This window comes from Anomaloglossus baeobatrachus, chromosome 2, assembly GCF_048569485.1.
Source record: "Anomaloglossus baeobatrachus isolate aAnoBae1 chromosome 2, aAnoBae1.hap1, whole genome shotgun sequence".
Classification (NCBI taxonomy): Eukaryota; Metazoa; Chordata; class Amphibia; order Anura; family Aromobatidae; genus Anomaloglossus; species Anomaloglossus baeobatrachus.
Window position 1 is genome coordinate 392,960,768 of NC_134354.1, and position 21,686 is coordinate 392,982,453.

A 21,686-nucleotide genomic window follows, 5' to 3' on the forward strand; every position below is an offset into this window, starting at 1 on the left:
CCATTCTCAAGTTAATGGAAGTGGACAGGAAATGGGTGGACACACTGTCTCTATTATATACCTATCTTGTATCTATCTATCTATCTATCTATCTATCTATCTATCTATCTATCTACTCTGTATCCACTGGCGGACACAGATAAAAAAGGGCCCCTGTGCAAGAACAGTGTATGGGCCCTTTTCAGTCCAATAACTCATCAAAATTCACAATGCCACCTGTTTTGGAAGTACCAATGGGCCCCCAAACCTCTTGGGCCCCTGTGTGGCTGCACAGGTTGCACCAGTGATATGTCAGTGTATCTATCTATCTATCTATCTATCTATCTATCTATCTATCTATATATCTATCTATCTATTTATCTGTCTATGGGTGTGTCTATTATCTATCTAGAATATTGCTGTATTTTGAAACAAAATTAATTTTCAGCATATTACAACTATTTTAGATATACTGTATGTATTTGCATATAAACAACACTGAACTAAGTCTACAGTCTACTAATGCTCTCCCATAAGGTGTGCAGTGATTCAGTGTGTTATTAACTTATAGTTCCTTTATAACATTGCTGTAAGGTACCCACGTAAAAATGCTAGACACTTCATAGTTTCATACTTAATTCCTCATAGAAGCTGATCAAATTAGTTTGACAGAACCGATCCCTCATAAAACCCATGTTGATACTAGGGCATGAGGGTATCATCTTGAGATACTCCAACATGGTATCTCTTAGGAAACTCTCAAAGATTTTACCTACGGTAGAGGTTAAACTTGCCGGCCTATGATTACCAGGCTCAGATTTTGTCCCCTTTTTGAATATTGGCACCACAGGTGCTATGCGCGACTCATGCAGTACAGTTCTCTTTATTATGGTGTGGCGCCCTGGACTAGCCAGGTCGTCACAGGTAACATACATACACCCCAATCCCCACTAGACAGTAACATTAGCCAAACACAAAATCCTTGTTGCCTCCCTCCAGGGTCTGATGTCCACACCAGGTAGGGCGGAGCCAAGCGGTTGGCCCCACCCACCAAGGAGATCACAGGCCTGGAGGCGGGAAAAGGAGTCAGTTAGAGTGTAGAGTGAAGTGGAGGAGGTTGAAGTGAGAGGAGTAAAGTGGAGAGTGTCTGGGTTTGTGGCCCAGGCACTGACTACAAGGTTGGCAGACGGTGGTGGCCGTCTGCAGGAGTGGTGAATCAACGTGGAACCGTAGGACCGGGTCGGGTGTTGGCCCGCCGATACCGACCGGGGAGCGAAGTGAAGCCAGCACACACAGGCAGGGCCATCGGACCCCGACTAGGCTTGGAGTCGCCGTCAACAGTCAAATTGGAGTGTGACAGGAACCCCAGGGGTTTCCTAACAGCCAGAGACCCGTTAGAAGGCAACTGTCCGCACCGTGAGTTTATACAGCTACCGCCTAAGACTAGAGACCCAAGGGCCAGCGCCTGCGGGCAAACGGGCTCCTCTGGCATCCATACACCGGGGAGCGGACTACCATTGGGGACCCATCGTAGTCAAACAGTACACAAAGGTGCAGGGAAAGACAGCCGCCATCACCTGTCCAGGGAGAGACACTGCAGCCGGTTGCGGGACACGTCCATCCAGCCGTTTGGTTTACCGAGGACTTTGTGCATCTCTTACTGAGTGAGTACACCCGTGCCATCCGGCACCGCGCCGCGCTGTCCCTGCAACCCTGCACCTCACCAACCCTGCCTCCCCGTCACACCACTGGGCCCCGAGACCACCGACCCCTACCCACGGAGGGGGAAAACAACATCCCAGCTGCTCCCTACCATCGCTCCCGGGATCCCCGTCACCAGCAGCGGTGGTGCCCATCTTCACCACAACCTGTGGGTGGCGTCACGGACTAAATCCCCCAAAACCAACCACCCTTTTTACTCACGGGCGAGGAGCGCCGCTCGAGTCCCCGGATACGGCCCACCGCTCGAGCCACCGAGCACCAGCCACAGCAGCGCCGGCCCCGAGCAGTAGCGAGCGCAGCGGCGGCGTCCTCCCCGCTGTATGAGTGAGGTGCTGAGTCTGTTGCAGCAGTTGGCCACTACAGCAGGAGGAGGCAGACAGAGGGCTGTGCAGCGTGAGATCCGGGCCCTTCTGTATCAGCAGCAAGTGAACTCAACTGGTGGAGAGATTGGTGGAGTAAGGGTGATGGATGTGGCCCCCTTGGTAGTGCCACCCCGAAATGAGATGATGATTTGGTGCAGGGCAGCAGTAGGCCCCCAGGGGCGCGACTACCCGGCGATGGTGGAACCCACGCCTTCTGAACACTGGCCCACGGTGATGGCGGCCAGAGGGGTGGTTGACGTTAAAAAGGGGAGAGTGCCTGTAAGAGTGCTGAATTGTGGAGAGGAGGAAGTCAGGCTCCCCCGTTATGCTACCCTCGCCAAGTTGCTCACCCTAGACCCTCACATCATTCACGAAGCCGCCCCTCCTACCTCAGCATCCCCGGCCAGTAACCATGCACCCCCTGAACAGTTAGAGGAGTGGTGCCAAGAACTACATGTAGGTACTGAAACCACACCCATGCATCACAAAGAGGGGGTATACAGGGTAGTGCAAGAGTATGAACAGGTTTTCAGCAAGCACCCATTAGATTTTGGGAGGATTAAGGGGGTTCAACACCACATCCCTACAGGCCTACACCCACCCATCAAAGAGAGGTAGAGGCCCATTCCGCCAACACACTATCAATGCGCCAAAGACATGTTGAGGAACATGAAGGAGGCAGGGGTCATTTGGGATAGTTGTAGTCCCTGGGCAGCCCCACTGGTGCTGGTAAAGAAGAAGGACGGCACCATGAGAATGTGTGTGGATTACCGGAAGATCAACCAGATCACGCATAAAGATGCCTATCCTCTCCCCCGTATTGAAGAGTCGCTAGCTGCGCTGAGAACTGCTAACTTCTTCTCTACCCTTGACCTTACTAACGGGTACTGGCAGGTAGCGGTCGCACCAGAGGACCGTGAGAAGACCGCATTCGCCACTCCCATGGGACTCTGCGAGTTTAACAGCATGCCGTTCGGGCTGTGCAATGCCCCTGGAACCTTCGAATGGTTCATGGAGTGCTGCCTGGGACATCTCAATTTCGAAACGGTCCTACTGTACCTGGACGATGTGATCGTGTATTCCCAGACGTAAGAGGCCCATCTGGAACATCTGGCTGAAGTGTTCGCGTCCCTAGCCAAATATGGGATGAAATTGAAACCCTCTAAGTGCCACCTACTGAATCCCAGGGTGCAGTACTTCGGACATGTGGTGGGCGCGGAAGGTGTCGCCCCAGATCCTGAAAAGATCACTGCCATTCAGGACTGGCCGAGGCCGACCACGGTGAGAGAGGTGAGACAGTTCCTGGGCCTGGTGGGCTGTTATCGCCGCTTCATTAAGGGGTACACGAAGATGGCCGCCCCGATGCAAGACCTCCTCGTGGGACAGACCAAGGGTGGCAGGTCCCCTGGAACCCCGTTGGCGTGGGAAGAAAGGCATGAAGAGTCCTTCCGCCAGCTGAAGACGGCCTTGACCGGGGAAGAAATCCTGGCGTACCCCGACTACAGTCTCCCATTCATCCTGTACACCGATGCCAGTAATGTAGGCTTGGGGGCAGTCCTGTCCCAGGTCCAGAACAGAAGGGAAAAAGTGATCGCTTACGCCAGCAGAAAACTCCGGCCCACGGAAAGGAACCCTGAGAACTACAGCTCTTTCAAGCTTGAGTTCCTAGCCCTGGTGTGGGCCATTACCGAGCGATTCCGCCATACCTCGCAGCAGCTAAGTTCACAGCCTATACGGACAATAATCCGTTAACCCATCTGTACATGGCCAAGCTGGGCGCGTTGGAGCAGCGGTAGGAAGCCAGGCTGTCTAATTATGACTTCACGATCAAGTACCGAGCCGGCCGCAAGAACACCAACGCGGACGCGCTATCCCAGATGCCCCACCTACCGGATGAGGGGTCGGAAGGCGATGATCTCGAAGAAAACGAGTTGCCCGCATTTCACCAGCCACCGGTCGAGAAGTTGCATGTCAAACAGCAACAGGCGAACCTGGACCCGCTACCCAGTCAGGGATGGCAAGAAGCCCAAGAACAAGCGCCGGCCGTCCAAGTGGTCAAAAGCATGATTGAACAAGGTTCTGATAGAATGGACCCTGCTGCTCCTCCCGAGGCCCAACGGATGTGGAAGGAACGAGCCCGGCTGCATCTGGACCAGGGAAAACTGTATCGGGAACTGATCAACCCGAAGACTCATGAGAAGGTTCGTCAGCTGGTGGTTCCTCAGGCTAGTGTGCCCACAGTTCTACGGGCTTACCATGACGGTACCGGGCACTTTGGGTGGAAGAAGCTGGAGATGCTGTTGAGAGAGCGGTTCTATTGGAGTGGGATGCGGGAGTCTGTGGAGGCCTGGTGCCGAGAGTGTGGTCCCTGTGCACTGAGATGAAGAGACGAGGCCAGCCAGAAAGCCCCTCTACACCCAATCATCACCCATCAGCCGCTGGAGTTGGTCGCCCTGGACCACGTCAAACTCACCCCTAGCCGAAGTGGGTACACCTACGCCCTGACCATCGTAGACCACTATGCGAGATTCATGGTGGTTGTCCCAGGCAAGGACCTGACCGGCCGCACCGCCGCTAGAGCATTCCAGGCCTATTTTTGCCGACCACACGGGTACTCGGAGAGGGCCGGAGAGGGTGCTTACCGATCGGGGTCCGGCTTTTGAAGCGGAGGTGTTTCAAGAATTCTGCCAGTTATACGGCTGCAAGAAGATTCGGACCACGCCTTACCATGCCCAGACTAATGGCATGTGTGAGAAGATGAACCATCTGGTCCTGGGTCTCCTTAAGACACTACCGTTAGAAGAGCGGAACCTGTGGCCAGAAAAGCTGCCTGACCTGGTCAACATGTACAATAACATTCCCTCTAGCTCTATCAAATGTACACCAGCATATTTGATGAGAGCGCGGCCGGGCCGGTTGCCGATGGACCTAGAAATGGACTTGGAAGCTCCAGAGGGCCTCCCTTCGACTGCTGGATGGGACACTTGGCGGAGAGCGCAGTACCAACAGGTCCAGGAGTACGTAGAAAGGAACCTGTGTCTGAGCCGGGAACAGCAAGAACAGTACTTTAACAAGCGGGCTCCAGCTGGTCCCTTTAAACCTGGGGATGTAGTACTAAAACGGAAAAGAAGAACCCATAAGCTTGACGACCAGTGGGAGAAAATCCCGTATGTCATACAGCCCACTGAATGGGAGAATGAGAAGGCCTACCAGATCAGTCATGACCAGGGGAAGACTTCGGCCACAGTTTCCAGGGACCACCTCAAGAGGTGCCCATCTCCATTGAAGGTGGAAACCGAAGTTCCGGCCCCCAGACCAACCAGGGAGAAAGAAAAAGAGGTGATCCACACAGTAATGGGTGATTTCCCAGTGGACTGGCCTACGCAGAATGGCGCGGTAATTATTCCGGTAATAATGTTCCCACAACCCGTGGAGGAAAAGGAAATGGGAGTAACCGCCAGTGAACCAGTGACCAGGGCTGCACCTGTACCTAGCCCCCTTGGGTCTCCGCCTGCCCCACACGAAATACGGGAAGAGGAACAGGTTGTCTCCTCTGTCCCCTCGCCTGTAACTACTGACATTGGGCCCCGAAGGTCCACCCGCTCCAACCTAGGTAGGCCCCCGCTTAGGTATAGGGAAACCGACATTTAGGGGTGCAACCTGCTGCTTGTGTAAATATGTGAGTGAATGACAATAATCATCCGAAAGATCATCTGATTATTTACGTGATTATCCCGGCCGTTGCTTGTCCCCGGAGGGACTCTGTGTGTTTTTACCACCCACATGAGAAACTGCTCATGGACATGGCCGAGAACTAGCAGGCCACCCACGAACTTGTGGGTTTGTAAATAGTGTTGTGGGATGGATACCGTTGCCGCCTCCGGAGAGGAAGATTGGAGGAAGGGCCCGCAGCAGAGCAGGCTGGGGCCCAGCCTCCACCAGGACCGGTGGCCATCCTCCGGGGGTCAGGGATCCCCCTTGGACGTGGGGTCCCCTGAAGTGACAGTCGGGTGCAAGTGACCGTACCAGTTCCCGCTCGGGCAGCCTGAACCTGGACTGGGGTCAAGGGGTGCTGCCCACTTCTTAGGGGCAGCATCAGGGCTAGGTTGCTTAGGTGGGAGAGCAGAAGACACCCATCCGTCCGTCATTATTAAAAATGTTTTTATGTGTAACGTTTGAAGTGACCTGAGAAAAATGCTTATGTTTGATATGTTTACATGTTCTTTATATTTTTACAGTTGAAAAATAAAACCGGTGATGGACGGGCAGCCCGCAGACGGTCTGCATTTCACCAAGGGGGAATGTGGCGCCCTGGACTAGCCAGGTCATCACAGGTAACATACATACACCCCAACCCCCACTAGACAGTAACATTAGCCAAACACAAAATCCTTGTTGCCTCCCTCCAGGGTCTGATGTCCACACCAGGTAGGGCGGAGCCGAGCGGTTGGCCCCGCCCACCGAGGGGTTCACAGGCCTGGAGGCGGGAAAAGGAGTCAGTTAGAGTGTAGAGTGAAGTGGAGGAGGTTGAAGTGAGAGGAGTAAAGTGGAGAGTGTCTGGGTTTGTGGCCCAGGCACTGAAAACAAGGTTGGCAGACGGTGGTGGCCGTCTGCAGGAGTGGTGAATCAACGCGGAACCGTAGGACCGGGGTCGGGCGTTGGCCCGCCGGTACCGACTGGGGAGCGAAGTGAAGCCAGCACACACAGGCAGGGCCATCGGACCCCGACTAGGCTTGGAGTCACCGTCAACAGTCAAATCCGAGTGTGACAGGAACCCCAGGGGTTTCCTATCAGCCAGAGACCCGTTAGAAGGCATCCGTCCACACCGTGAGGGTATACAGCTACCGCCTAAGGCTAGAGACCCAAGGGCCAGCGCCTGCGGGCAAACGGGCTCCTCCGGCATCCATACACCGGGGAGCGGACTACCGTTGGGGACCCATCGTAGTCAAACAGTACACAAAGGTGCAGGGAAAGACAGCCGCCATTACCTGTCCAAGGAGAGACACTGCAGCCGGCTGCGGGACCCGTCCATCCAGCCGTTTGGTTTACCGAGAACTTTGTGCATCTCTTACTGAGTGAGTACACCCGTGCCATCCGGCACCGCGCAGCGCTGTCCCTGCAACCCTTTACCTCATCAAGCCTGCCTCCCCGTCACACTACCGGGCCCCGGGACCACCGACCCCTACCCATGGAGGGGGAAAACAACATCCCAGCTGCTCCCTACCATCGCTCCCGGGATCCCCGTCACCAGCAGCGGTGGTGCCCATCTTCACCACAACCTGTGGGTGGCGTCACGGACTAAATCCCCCAAAACCAACCACCCTTTTCACTCACGGGTGAGGAGCGCCGCTCGAGTCCCGGATCTGGCCCACCGCTCGAGCCACCGAGTAGCAACCGCAGCAGCGCCGGAACCGAGCAGTAGCGAGCGCAGCGGCGGCGTCCTCCCCGCCCGCTACAATGGAATCTGTGAAGATTTAAAATAATGCTCTGTCTATCACCGTACTTAATCGCTGCAGTACTTGGGGGTGTATGCCATCCGGGCCTGCGGATTTATATACTTTAGTACTTTGAGGTGGCGCCGAACTTCCTGCTGGGTTAAGCAAGTGCCATTGAGTGGGGAATTTATGGTATCCTTGATCATTTCATGTGTCATGGGATTTTCTTGTATAAATGCTGTATAAAAAAGGAGTTTAGTAGATTGGCCTTTCTTTCATTCTCATCCACCTTTTCATCCACACTATCATTGAGGAGGCCAACACTATCATTTTTGAGTTTCTTACTGTTTATGTAGTTATAGAATAATTTTGGATAATTTTTACTTTCTCTGACAATGAGTGTTTCTGTGTCAATCTTTGCTGCCTTTTTATTTTTTTTGTTTTTTTTTCTCTACAATTTATTTAATTTTCTATAAGTATTTAATGCCTCCTCTCTACCCTCTTACTTTAATTCTCAAACGCTTTTGTTTTGTCATTTATTACTCCCTTACAGCTCTATTTAGCCATAGTGGTTTCCTCCTATTTCTAGCTTGTTTTTTCATGTAGGGTATATATTGTGCACAGGTCCTATTCAGGAGGCTTTTAAGCGTCCCATTTGCTTTGTGTACTTTATTTCTCAGGACATTGTCCCAGTTTATGGCACTAAGTTGATCTCATACTTTGGAAAGTCGACTTCCTGAAGTTTAGTGTCCTTGTAGCCTCTTATTAAAGGATACATAAAAGTTTATTATTTTGTGATCACTATCACCCAAATGACCCCCTAACCCATATATTTGATAAGCGGTCTTGTCTTTTGGTTAATATTAGGTCTAGCAGTGCTCTCCTTGTTGAGTACTGAACCAGTTGTGATAGGTAAGTGTCCTTTATTGTTGTCAAAAACCTGTTTCCTTTGCTGGAACTGCAGGTTTCGCTTTCCCAATTTATATCCAGATAGTTGAAGTCCCCCATGATAAAGTAAAAGGCCGGAGCCCCACCCCCGGTGTGGGTGGAGGCCAGCATGACTTGGTTAGGAGGAGGTGACCCCCAGAAGGAGGAGGATGGTGTGGGGATTATGGGTCAGTTGGAGCATATATAGGCCAGCCTGTTGGTGGAAGATCCCTTTGGCCTGCGCTCCCCTGGGATTGTGGACACCAGATATACCCCCTCTGCAGCAACATTTTACCTTCCTGATGTCCTCGGTCACCGGCCATATGAGCAGCTGTGGGTGGAAGCCAGTCATCATCCCCCCCCTCTCCAGGTGGCTGTACAGTCAGCTTCAGGCTATCCTAGAAAGCGGTGCGGCTGCGGCCTCCTCTGATCAATCCATGCCGCAGGATTGGCCTCCACGCAGGCACTGGCCGTTGGTGGGACCGTCCATGGATATGCCGGTGCGGCCTCAGTAGCAGCGCAGAAGCCCCCCCTTTGGGGAGCCTCCGAGCATGGGGCACCAGCATGGCTTTCTGAGTCAAACCCGTTCCAGGAGGAATTTGTGGATGCACCTGAGGTCAGTGGCGGCTGGTAGGCCTCAACTTCGGGGGGCGGAGCCTGCCACTGCTCTCCAGCTCTAAACCCCTGATGTTGCGGCGAGTCGCCTTGGCGATGTACCGGTTGGGCGGCCTGGCTGTCTTCGACAGCGGTCTCCTGGAGGATCTGAGGTTCCTTTCCTGGCAGTCAGTGGATCGTCAGTGGTGGTCTCTCCCTCACACTTGTAGCGTGGGATTCAATCTCCGAGTCGTCCGGGCGGGCTTCTCCTGGATTGGGCCTAGCAGCGGCTGATCCGAGATCCACATCATCGTTTACCGAACGGTTTCGGATAGTCAGCAGGATTCGGGAACTTCGGCTGGTGGGACCACAGCTCCCGTGCAGTCTGGTGAGTACGTCCATGTTTTGTTTGTCCTCATTCTCTATCACTTTTTCAGGTATTTTTGTCCAGTCAGGTGGTGTCGGCGGTCACTGTCGGTTCAGGATCGGTGGGGCAGGCGGATCAGTTAGTTGGGAGTGGTGTAGCGGTAGTTTGGTCAGGGGTTAGAGAGTTGGTAGTCCGTAATAAGGCTATGCCGCGGTGTGTATCCATTTGGCTTGCCAGTGTTTGAATCAGTTCAGACGGTGAAGGGGATGGATGAGATTTACTTGGATGATAAAGCGTGGGGGAAGTCTGTCTGTTTTGAGGGTTCTCATTTGAAGGAGGTTAGAGAAAATTTTGGAAAGAATGATACAGGCACGTAAGGCCTATGAAGTATAATAAAAACTCACAGAACTTCTTTCACAGACATTTATATAAAGGTTTGCATGGTGGCTCATTTGTTAGCACTGACGTTTTGTGGTGGCTCAGTGGTTAGCATTGCAGTCTTGTAGTGGCTCAGTGGGCAGCACTGCAGTCTTGCAGCGCTTTGGTCCTGTATTTCAATCCCACAAAGGGTAACATATGAAATTGGTTTGTATGTTCTCCCCGTGTTTGCGTGGTTTTCCTCTGTGTACTCTGGTTTCTTCCCATACTCCAAAGACATACTGATAGGGATTCTAGATTTTGAGCTCCAATGGGGACAGTGTTACAAATGTATGTAAAGCGGAACCAATAGCGCTATATAAATTAATAAATATTGTTATAATTTCCCCTGTTGCTTTTGAAAAAGTTATTTTAGATAAGCAAAAGAGGATGACAGTAAAAAGAAGGAGGAGCAGAAGCGCCGGTGGCATCTGATCCCACAGGCTTTCATGAACTGGTTACAGCATTCATGATTTGGCGAGTGTTAGTGGGAAAAAGGCGCTAGACAATTGTTGGCATATTTTCTGGTATATGGATTCCATCGATGGAAGCTTACAGGGTATATGGGAGACAGGTTTAGCTGGGTTATGGCGAACAGTTGCATCAGAGGGGGGCAATCCGCCCATCTATTTCGTTGGGATCAGAGGGACATTGGCCTCTTGCTGAGAGCGGCGGGCGGGCGGAGGGGCCTCAGGATGGTCTGGGCCTCACAGGCCTGTTTTTGGTGCTGGTGTACCGCCCCTGCAGCAGTCGAACTGCTCGGATCCGGGGTGGCTGTGGCTCGAGGGTCTCCGGCCACTCGAAAGTAAAAGGAGTATCTACAGGGGATAAATGTTCGTGATGCCACCTGCGGGTTGCGGTAAGGGGAGTACCGTTGCTGCCAACGGGAGTACCGGGGCAGACGGTGTGAGAACAGCAAGGTGTCAGGTAGGGAAAGCCCTGTATGGTGGGGGAAAAGCACGGTTGGTGATCAGGTGGCACGGCCTTGGGAAAACAGGGTGCAGGGGTCAGGTTACTCACTGCAGTAGTCTTGGTGCTGGATTTGGTGGAATAAGCAGACACTCACACAGATAGTAAACTAAAGTCTCTAGGTAACGCGGTCTCTGCGGGGGGGGAGCCCGTCCAGGTCCCGCTCCCACCGGTGTCACTTGGTAAGTCCGGAGCCTTGCCTCCGTGCACAAATTGATTGGCTGTTGTGGGCTCTCGGCTTGAAGATTTCGGGGCCCCGCTACCCGTGTGTATGGAAGCTGTGCTCTTGATGGATGGCACTTGGGATTTTAGTGGGTTGTGTGCTTTGAAGAACCCTATCCCCCGCGTTGTGCTTATGCTTTTAATCTCTGAGCTCTTTGGGAAAGTTCATAAAGAGACTATCCTCCACAGGTTAATTATCAAGGCGTCTGAAGCTCTTCCCTGATCTAGGGTCCTGTACCCCGCCGTGCTCGGTACCGGTAAGGTAATTGGGCTTTCTGGTGCTGACAGTCCTCCTAGACTGCGTCCGTCACACCCCTGTCCAGTGTTCCTGATACCGGTCCCCGACTCCTGTGGTCCCGGACCACCGTCTGTGACCCAACCTGTCGCCTCCCTGGGAGCTACAACTCAACAGCTCCTCACTCTTTGAGGGCTGACACTGTTCTCTCTCATCTCCCCTCCACCAGTCTGCCTGACCGCTAGGTGGGCGGCCGTGTTCCAACTTGACCAACCTACTGGTGTGTCTGCACAGGTCATGGTGTGAGGTGTGGTTGGGATTTGTAGTGCGGATATTAGTGACACCATTGTTGGGAAACTGGAACCATGGGGGTAGGCCCTCCACCCTGGGTGACAGGATTCAGTTCCCTGTAGCACCCTGATTCATTCAGGGGCACTACACTGGCAGCTTAACAAGGGCCAGTGCATGGTGGGGGCAAATTGCAGGTAAAAACATTGTTGTTTGCACTGTAGGGGCCACTGTAGTGAGGATTGTAAGTGCTTTAGGCAAAATAGGGCCAAGTCAGGGACCTTTAATACCCATGGGGGAGGCGCCAGTGAGGTTTCGTGCATGCTCCCTTAACTAAGTAAGTTTTCTGATCAGGAGATGGCAGGTTTGAGGGTTGAGAGTTTGCTCTGCTGGTTTTCGGATTCTCTCTTCTGTCTTTTGGGCTCTGGAGACCGTTAAACTCTTAAGTTGGCTTAGCGGTATCCTGCGGGGGTTACAGACGTTGGAGAAAGGGGTTTATGTGGCCTGTATGTTCTATCCCCATCACGAAGTTCTCGATACAGAACTTTGCTTAGTGTTTACATGTTGTTCGACAAGGCAACAAAGTGGGTGAAAGGTTGTGGCAGGAAGGCCTGGATGAAAAGAAGGGGGATAAATCAGCATTTGGTTTATTGCCTGTCCATCCTGACAGTGTTTGCCTGCTCAACTAATTCTGGGATGGGGTTTTTTGAGGACTGGTGCCTCCCTTTGGGCGGTTTGTTGCTGTGTTGTTTTTTTGGAGTTGTTAGTTTCTTTTGACATGTGTGCTAAGGGATGTTTGGGGATTGAGTCAGTTATTCAGTATTTGGATAATTTTTCGGCATTGGCCCCAGGGGCTCTTGGATTTGTCGGAATATTCTTGTGGCGAGCGATTGATTAGCGGGGTAATTCGGCGTCCCTCTTGCGCCAGATAAAAAGGAGGGCTCAATGTCGGGTATTTCGTATTAGGTATGAGTGATGGAAATTTCTATGGGCAGAGTTTTTAATCCTTGTCACCTCTCCTATGCCACGGTCAGTGTGATGGCGCTGCATCACTATGTTTTAGGTCGGTGGTTGCTCAGTGTGCATTTAGCAGTATGGGGGGATGTTCTCAAGAGACAATAGGGGTCGGTCATTGCGGATGGACCCCCTGGTGGACAATTTAAACTGATCTGCTCACTGCTGCAACAGGGATGTGTTTTTGGGGGCCTAATACTTTGGAAATGGTGTGTTGCCTCGATTGCCTCAGGGGTGTTGTATTTCTAGTTTGGTATATGTTAAAAAAAAACCTGTCATACTAACGTTTTTCCTCTTTGAGTAGCAGCCATTTTGCGGAAAGAGGGGCTTCAGAATAGGAGAGTGTGCTTGCATTGGGAAAAAAAGGGGATTGGTTCTGGCGAAAAATAATGTATCGGAATTTTCATTGTCCGTGGTAAGTATTCGTTGATGGCTGGTGTTGGTTTGTTTATGGTTTAATGCTTATATGGCTGCCTCTCTTATACTGGGTGTTCATAATTCCCCAGCGGACGCACTCTCTCTGTTCAGTGGGAAGGTTTCTGGGCATGGCCCTCGGAGGCAGTGGCTGATGGGTTGGTTTGCCCTTCCAAACTGTGGAATGTGGTGTCAGGGATGGCTAGCACTTGATTGGGTAGTCCTCGGCAGATGCTATATGGACCACTTATCAGCGAGCATAAACATGGGTGTGCTGGATGGATTGCTTTGGGTCCTTTTTTATCTGAGGAGGTTCTGGTAGGTATGTTGTTGCTTTAGGTCAATCAGTGGTCCACGGCAGCTTGGTCTTCGGGAGGATTCATCGGCTAGTTGAGGGTTTTGCTTTGGTTTTAGCTTTGTCATTGGCGGGATTTAACTAAATTTTTGTGGTATGGCAGGCGCTGAGGGGTTTATTTCGTTGAGGAAGGGTGGAGAATGATTACAGGTTGGGGTGGGTCTTTGAAGTTGGTGTAAACTGTTACTTGGTGTCTCCATGGAAATATGGTCCCTATATCTTGAAGGTTTGGTTGGTGATCTGGTGATTTGGAAAGGGGAGGAGAAAAGGTATACCAACATGGGATCACCACAACAGTATGTAAAGGATAAATATTTTATTGATACACGCAGAAACAAGAAACCACATGTCTCCACACTTGGAGTATGGGCACACAATAACACAATTAAAAACACTTAAAAAGCCAAAGGCATGGACACCATACACGCCAGGAAAGGTGACATATAAAGAATACAATGTCGATACAATGAAGGTACTCTATAGAATATTGCACAAAGGCCCGGTCCCAGAATTGGTCTATTTATAATGGTAATAAGACAGAAACTGTATGATATACTGCACAGAACAAAATAAATGGGATGCAAAATTGAAAAGTCGCTGTATAGATATAAACAGATATATCAACACCTGCATATAAAAGGATCACACGTATTGCAGTAAGTTACCCCTATATGTAGTGACCACGGAGGTCAATGAGTCGTATAGTGAAGACCTAGTGGTACACCATATGCATTCACAGGCAAATTTATAGCTGATCAGGGTAAAGGCAGCACGCTGTGGGTACGTATGGAGGTTAGACTAAATCTGCAAAACATTTGATATAATACAAATGCATCAACAGCAGGCACCACATACAGTCAGTATCTCCAGTATATGGGGATATACACCATGCCTATTACCCCTATAATAAACCTATTAATGCAGCATGTGCAATATAGACCAGTATATGGTTAATATAGTGTACACAAAAAAAAACAAAAAAAAAAAAACTGCACATATGTATAAAGGTTTAAAAAAACCTGCGCAATATATTTAGCATGTTTGCAAGTATATCAATGAAGGGCAACACAATCAGTATCAATATAGGACCAATGAGTGTAAAGGGAATATACCTCATGCAAACAAATATCCCCAGCAAGTAAAAAATATATAAACCAAGCCTGTAAAGATAGGGCCAAGAAGCCACTAGGGCCATACAAGGAGGCCGAGGCAGGGTTTTAAAGATTTAGGCTAGAGATAGTGCAAAAGCGGGACCGTACCAACTACCCCAAAGTATAATGGCAGCCATAAAGGGGGAGTAGATAGGGAGAGTACCGACAAAATTCCTGGCGTGGAACCCCACGCGTATCGCCACGTGTACAGTGGCTTCCTCAGGGGAAAGAAAGGCAGTGTGCAGTGGTATTGTGTGTCCTATTTAAGGACCGATCATCAGTACTCACCAGTGTTGCAGCTGGGAGATCCTGGGCAGTGAGCATGGAGCTCCAACTTGCTCAGTCACATGACGTGTAAAAAAAAAAAGGCAGCCAGTGCTTACAGCCCAAACACAGCATTAAATACGGCGCATAAGATGGATATAGAGTAGCGAAACGGTCTATAGGAAATGATATTATGATCTTAATAAGGTATTAAATCACATTCTATAAAATAGGCTGTTCGAAACTATGCGCATGCGTCAGGCATGGTGATTTGGCGGACAGTCGGCAATGGAATGTCCGGTCCTGTGTTTTGTATTTATCCGTCCCGTACCCCCCCCTTTTATTGGTACTCTCGAGTTGGTGGTACGGCTTGGAGTGATTGTGGTTCGGGGGGGAGTCAATGTTATTAGTTATTGGTTAATCACCAGATCTATGAGCTTCATGGACCTCGCTCAATATAAGTTAGGGGTTCTTTTGGTTTGGATTCGGCGTATTATACACCACATTATTCCGCATTTGGAGCGGTGATGCAAGCCGCGGTGTTAGTTGAGCCCCGAGATAGTTTGGAAGTGTTTGGAGTCTTAGCGGTATCAGGGATATGTGAGGTCTCAGGGGCTTGCATTGCTGTTTAGACTGGGTTTTGTGATAGGTTTTGGGACTGGGTTTTGCCGGACGTTCACAGGTTGGTGTGTCTGGATCGGACATCGAGAATGTTAGCTTACAAGGGGGTGGTAATGATTTAGGGGTTTTTCTCTGTTTTGGGATTTAATTAGATGTGTTAGGTATGATTTGCTACGGCTGTGGGTATCCTTTCCAGGAGCTTTTACGGGGTGGTCTGGGATAGTCCTGCGGTGGATGTGACGGAGAGCTCGTTTCAGTGGAGGAGGGCAATAAGGCCGGGATTTAAGTCTCTGGGTAATCTCTAGATTTGTCATGAGAGACGGTCACGTTGTGGCGGTTGGGGATGGGTCCTCGAAGTTGGTGTATATTGTGATTGGGGCTCCATGGAGAAGTAGATTCCTTTTCGGTGGACGGTTTGGGTTGGTGGTCTGGTGATTTTTGGCGGAACGCCGGCAGTGGAATGTCCGGTTCCAGGTATGGAATGAACTCCTTCCCCCTCCCCTTTTCATTGGTTCTCCCGAGTTGGTGGCTGCGGCTGCGAGTAAGTGTGGTTTCAGGGGGAAGGGAATGTTGGAAAAAGGTTATGTGTTACCGCCAGACTTTTTAGCTTCGAGGACCTCACTCCCTATCGTGTTATGGTTATTTATTGTGTGTTTAAATAAGGTTGCTGTTCGCCATTTTGACTTGGTGGCTGTTGAGAAAGATTATTTCTTTGCCATTGGGGTACACCTGAATGCGGTTGGTACAGACTTATGGTCCCTGGGGATTGAGAGGGCCATGGCATTGCCTGCTGGTGGGGTCTCGAGCATTTGAGGTGTTCAAAGTGCTCTCGTTGTTGCGGTTAGGTTGGGTCCTCGAAGTTGGTGTAAATTGTTACTGGGGGGTTCATGGAATTATGGATCCCTTTTTGATTGGCCACTTATTTAACTCCCTAATCTCCCACTGCCTCTCTGGCATGGCATGTTGTACAGGCAGTATTTAAAAAAAAATACCACCTTTGAGGTTCTTGCCTTCAGCTTACAGCCTAAATCTCTGAAATAATTTTTAAGGACCTTCCACCATCTTTAACTTTGTCATTTTGTGCTGATGTCCACCATGACCGCTGGATCCTCACCAGCCCCTCCCAAACAACTGTCAACTTGATCAGCGATGTGCTGAACTCGAGTGCCAGGAAGACAACACAACTGGGTTGAAGATAAAGGGACTGTGCCCATAGACAATTGTGGCTATTGCATGGCCGGCCTGAGAGCTTCTGTTTAAAGGAACTTGTACTTTTTGTTTTCAGTGTCCCACCCCAGTGGGACCAGGGTCATGCTGACCTGAATGAGAAGATGATGCTATCAATTTCCTGGGAAACGCATACAGAGACTGATGTTTTAAGTGTCTTATGTGGCGTGTATCGATGTATTCCAGATCACTGAATGATTGAGGATGACTATTATTAAAGAGGGGAGGAATGTAAGAGAGGTGAACTGTTGCTTTCATGTTCCTGCCCCTGAAGATATGAATCGCGATTTGTGGTGTAATATGAATAATGTATTGTGTCTATTGTAAATATTGTGTCATGTGGATTGTAATGTAGTGTGGTGCATTGCATTGTGTTCTCATGTAATATATAGTGTAAACTGAGTTTCCTGCAACTACTGCCCCATGACATTCTATACCTAATGATAGAGCAACATTATGAAAGTTGTTGAAACCTTAATTTTAGTGTACCATACACTGTGTGGTGAAATGTTTTAACACGATTCATTCTGACAGAGTATTTTGCCAAAGCTACTAAGTGAAGTCCTTGTGTGTACCATATACATTGGGATAATAGCTACCAGCCAGGACCCTATCTCTCACATTTGGAGGCAGGTAAACCTACAAAGGGAACCTCCTGGAAATTCTCTTCTATGGACATCTAAAGTCTGGACTGCCAGATCTGCTTTTACTACTTCAGCACACATAAAGGTAATTGTGGAACAATTATTTTTATTCATTTATTTATTTTTTGGCAACTGCCTGGTGCGTTATTACACCTTGTCACCTAGCGCAATAGCCGGTATATTTACTAAGTGAAGTCAGTTTATAGCTCGGCAGCCCTTTCTGCATGGAAAATGGATATATTTATCTAGAGAGCTGAACAATATGTGCCTAAGCCACACCACTTTTTCAGAAATGGCAATGTTGTTACGAAAAAGAGACTAGTGCAATTGCATTGAGAAATATTTTCCCATGGCTTTTCTTGAACTCCTATGGAAAAACAATGAAAAGTCATCATTGCATTATCGCTCACAGCGCCACATGACACAAATACCTCTGCTACACTGATAAACAACTGTACTACTTGTCTACTACAGCCATGAACAGACTGTTTATGTGGTGCTACATCTAGCTTAGTCTAAGAGGTCAAGCATCTTCCATGATTTACATCTCCTTAGCCTAATGCAACTGATATTCACCTTGTTGGAGTACATACCGTACACATACACACACATATATATATATATACATATATATATATATATATACATATATATATATATATATATATACATATATATATATATATATATATATATATATACACATATATATATGTATATATATATATATATATATATATGTATATATATATATATATATATATATATATATATATATAACATAATCACAGTTACTCTGCACGATGTTATATAATCCCTGTATATACTGTATATATAGTCTTTAGAATATATATTTATGTGTATATATATATACATATATATATATATATATACATATGCTTATTTACAGTTCCTCTGCACAATGTTACATAATGTATATATATATGTGTGTATATATATATATATATATATACACATATAGATATATATATATATATATATATATATATTTACAGTATATATATATATATATATATATATATATATATATAATGTGTATTTTGAAGTATGATGAGGGGAAGGTATGGCATGCATTGAGTTTATTATTCATTGGAAAAAATGTCTTATAATCTACAATTCGGAAGAAGAAAAAAATGATTTCCTGCAATGGTATTCACAAGCGCTCTGCCTTCATCACAATATAATCATAATAACTGAAGCAGGTTTTCCTGTGGGATTATACCTCTGTGTGATTTAATCCTTAAATTTGTTTGGCTTTCATCCCCCGGAGAAGACAGATTTCAGTTATAAAGTATTCTTGCTTCAAATATCAGACGAGGCACCATGCATCTATAATCTTTCCCAAGATTTGCAAAGCCTAGGGCATGAGGTGAGATCAACTGTAATACTCCGGCTGTACTTTATCACTTCATTTCAGGGACTAATAAAAACGCATACACACTCACACGCTCGCACATGCGGGGAGGAGCCAGCTATTTTAATGGATTATTCTCTATTCAAGGTTCGATACAGTGGAGACTGAAAACTGCTCTACAATTAAAGGCAGTAATAGTTTTCTTAGGCTTTCTGTCGTGGAGGGAAAGATAGGGCTCGGAGTATATCAGTCAATGTGTATAGAAATATGCTTAGAATTCACCATGTATATGGCGAGAGTAAGAGGCCTATATTTTGTATGATAATGTGAAGTACATGTAAATAACACTGTGTGGATATGTAGAAGTAATAACCTCCTTATCACTTTACACTTCTGTAGAGTAAATATTGGAGAATAAGAAGCGTACCTGCAGCTCAAACACATGAACCGACCTAACATATACTCTTACGCCACATACTAAATTGCAGCAAGGAACAAATGAGACAAAAAGCCCATTGCTGTCAGTCATAATTCCATGACATGATGCTCATTTTCACACTTAATATCTGATTTGGCATACTTTCATTGGTCACGGATTTGCAGGGATTTTGTTGATTGAAAACTTGAGAACAAAACTTCAACCCAACATATTGGTCATGTTATATTATCATTTTAGTCTATAAACATGGTTCTATTACAGCCAACAATTCTTCAGATTTTGCAAATAATTGCATTCCCCCATTTATTATATCTCTGTGTTGTTCTGTTCCTCTGTTACTCCTATTAGAAGTTAATGAATAAACTGACAATGTGACATTCCCACAAACTCAACTTTTAAGAGACTCACCTTTTTCAATGCTTCACCCAGTTAGCAATACTATATGTTTATATACAGTACAGTTCAAAAGTTTGGGGTCACCCAGACAATTTTGTCTTTTCCATGAAAAGTCTCATACTTTTATTTATCAAATGAGTTGCATAATGAATAGAAAATATAGTCCAGACATTGACTGGGTTAGAAATAATGTTTTTTTCCTTTAAACTTTGCTTTCATCACAGAATGCTCCTTTGCAGCAATTCCAGCTTTGCAGACCTTTGGCATTCTAGCTGGTAAATTGCTGCAGTAATCTGGAGTTATTTCACCCCATGATCCCCCCACCTCCCACACGTTGGATTGGCTTGATGGGCACTTTTTGCGTACCATACAGTCAAGCTGCTCCCACCACAGCTCAATAGGGTTGAGATCTGGTGACTGGGCTGGCCACTCCATTACAGATAGAATACCAGCTGCCTGCTTCTTCCCTAAAATAGTTATTGTATAATTTGGAGGTGTGCTTTTGGTCATTGTCCTGTTGTAGGATTAAATTGGCTCCAATCAAGCGCTGTCCACAGGGTATGGCATGGCGTTGCAAAATTGAGTGATAGCCTTCCTTATTCAAAATCCCTTTTTTCATTTTACAAATCTCCCACTTTACGAACACCAAAGTAACCCCAGACCATCACATTACCTCCACCATTCTTGACAGATGGTGTCAGGCACTCTTCCAGCATCTTTTCAGTAGTTCTGCGTCTCTCAAATGTTCTTCTGTGTGATCCAAACACCTCAAACTTTGATTCGTCTGTTCATAACACTTTTTTCCAATCTTCCTCTGTTCAATGTCTGTGTTCATTTGCCCATATCAATCTTACTTTTGTTAGCCTGTCTCAGATATGGCTTTTTCTTTGCCACTCTGCCCTGAAGGCCAGCATCCCAAATTTTCCTCTTCACTATAGAAGTTGATACTGGCGTTTTGCGGGTACTATTTAAAGAAGCTGCCAGTTGAGGACCTGTGAGGCGTCGATTTCTCAAACTAGAGACTCTAATGTACTACTCTGGTTAGAGCCTGTTTGTGCTCTCCTCTGAAGGGAGTAGTACACACTGTTGTAGGATATCTTCAGTTTCTTCGCAATTTCTCGCATGGAATATCCTTCATTTCTAAGAAAAAGAACAGACAATCAAATTTCACATGAAAGTTCTCTTTTTCTGGCCATTTTGAGAGTTTAATGGAACCAATAAACGTAATGCTCCAGATTCTCAACTAACTCAAAGAAACGTCAGTTTAATAGCTTCTCTAATCAGCAAAACTGTTTTCAGCTGTTCTAATGTAGCGCCCCTAAGACTGAGTGCTACAGGGTATTGTATTTTATGTATTTTTATGTATTTTATAATGTCCGTCCATCCTGGGCAGGAGGAGGTTAAAGTCTAGTAAGTTTCATTTTCTGCACCACGCAGCGTCACACACAGAGACAGAGGGAGCATTCCTTAGGTGGGGGCATGTGCAGGAGGGACTTGTAGAGCAGAGAGCTTAGTTTCACTTTACTTGAGAATGCTTGGGAGACCAGAGAGAGAGCACTCACATTGACCAGCTCCCTGGGGAGCTCTATCTCTCTCTCTTAGGAAGGCAGAGCAGAGGAACTACCACTTCCAGATCGGTTCATACACCCTTTCCTTACCTGGGACTGGGCGAGTGGATGGCTGAGAACCCCTAAGCTGAGAGAGCTGCCAGTTAGGAGGCTTCAGGTCCATTAGCCAGCAGAGACTTGAAATGGGAGAGGTGGCTAGCCGGGCAGGAGTTGAGAGCCTGGGACCAGTAGTCATGTAGCACGGAGTAGAAGAGAGTTACAGAGGGGAGGATTTCGTTGCCCCCTTGGAACCACCGCAGCTTCGGGTGGCAGATTAGCGGGTCCCAAGAGCTCCAAAGACTAGGAGGGGACCACCACACAAGAGCACAGAAGGAGAAAGCCCATAGGCTGCCCTACCAGACTTTGACCTCTGCCCTGCCTGGGAACGACCGGAGTCAGCACAGTAAAGACCAGTGTGACACCCTGGCAAAACCAGGGTGTCACAGAGGTTTGCATCCATCATTTTGGTGCAGATCTCACTCTCCCTTGGGGAGTTTCCAACACAGTTACACACAACACCAGTGGGAGGAGCTGAGAGGTCTGAAGTGTCTGTGAGGGAACTATATAGGGAGTTTCCAGTTTGCAGTCAGTAGTCAGTCTGCAGGAGGTGTGGAGTCTGGAAGGAGCTCCTGTGTGGAGCTTGAGGAGAGGGGCAGTAAGGG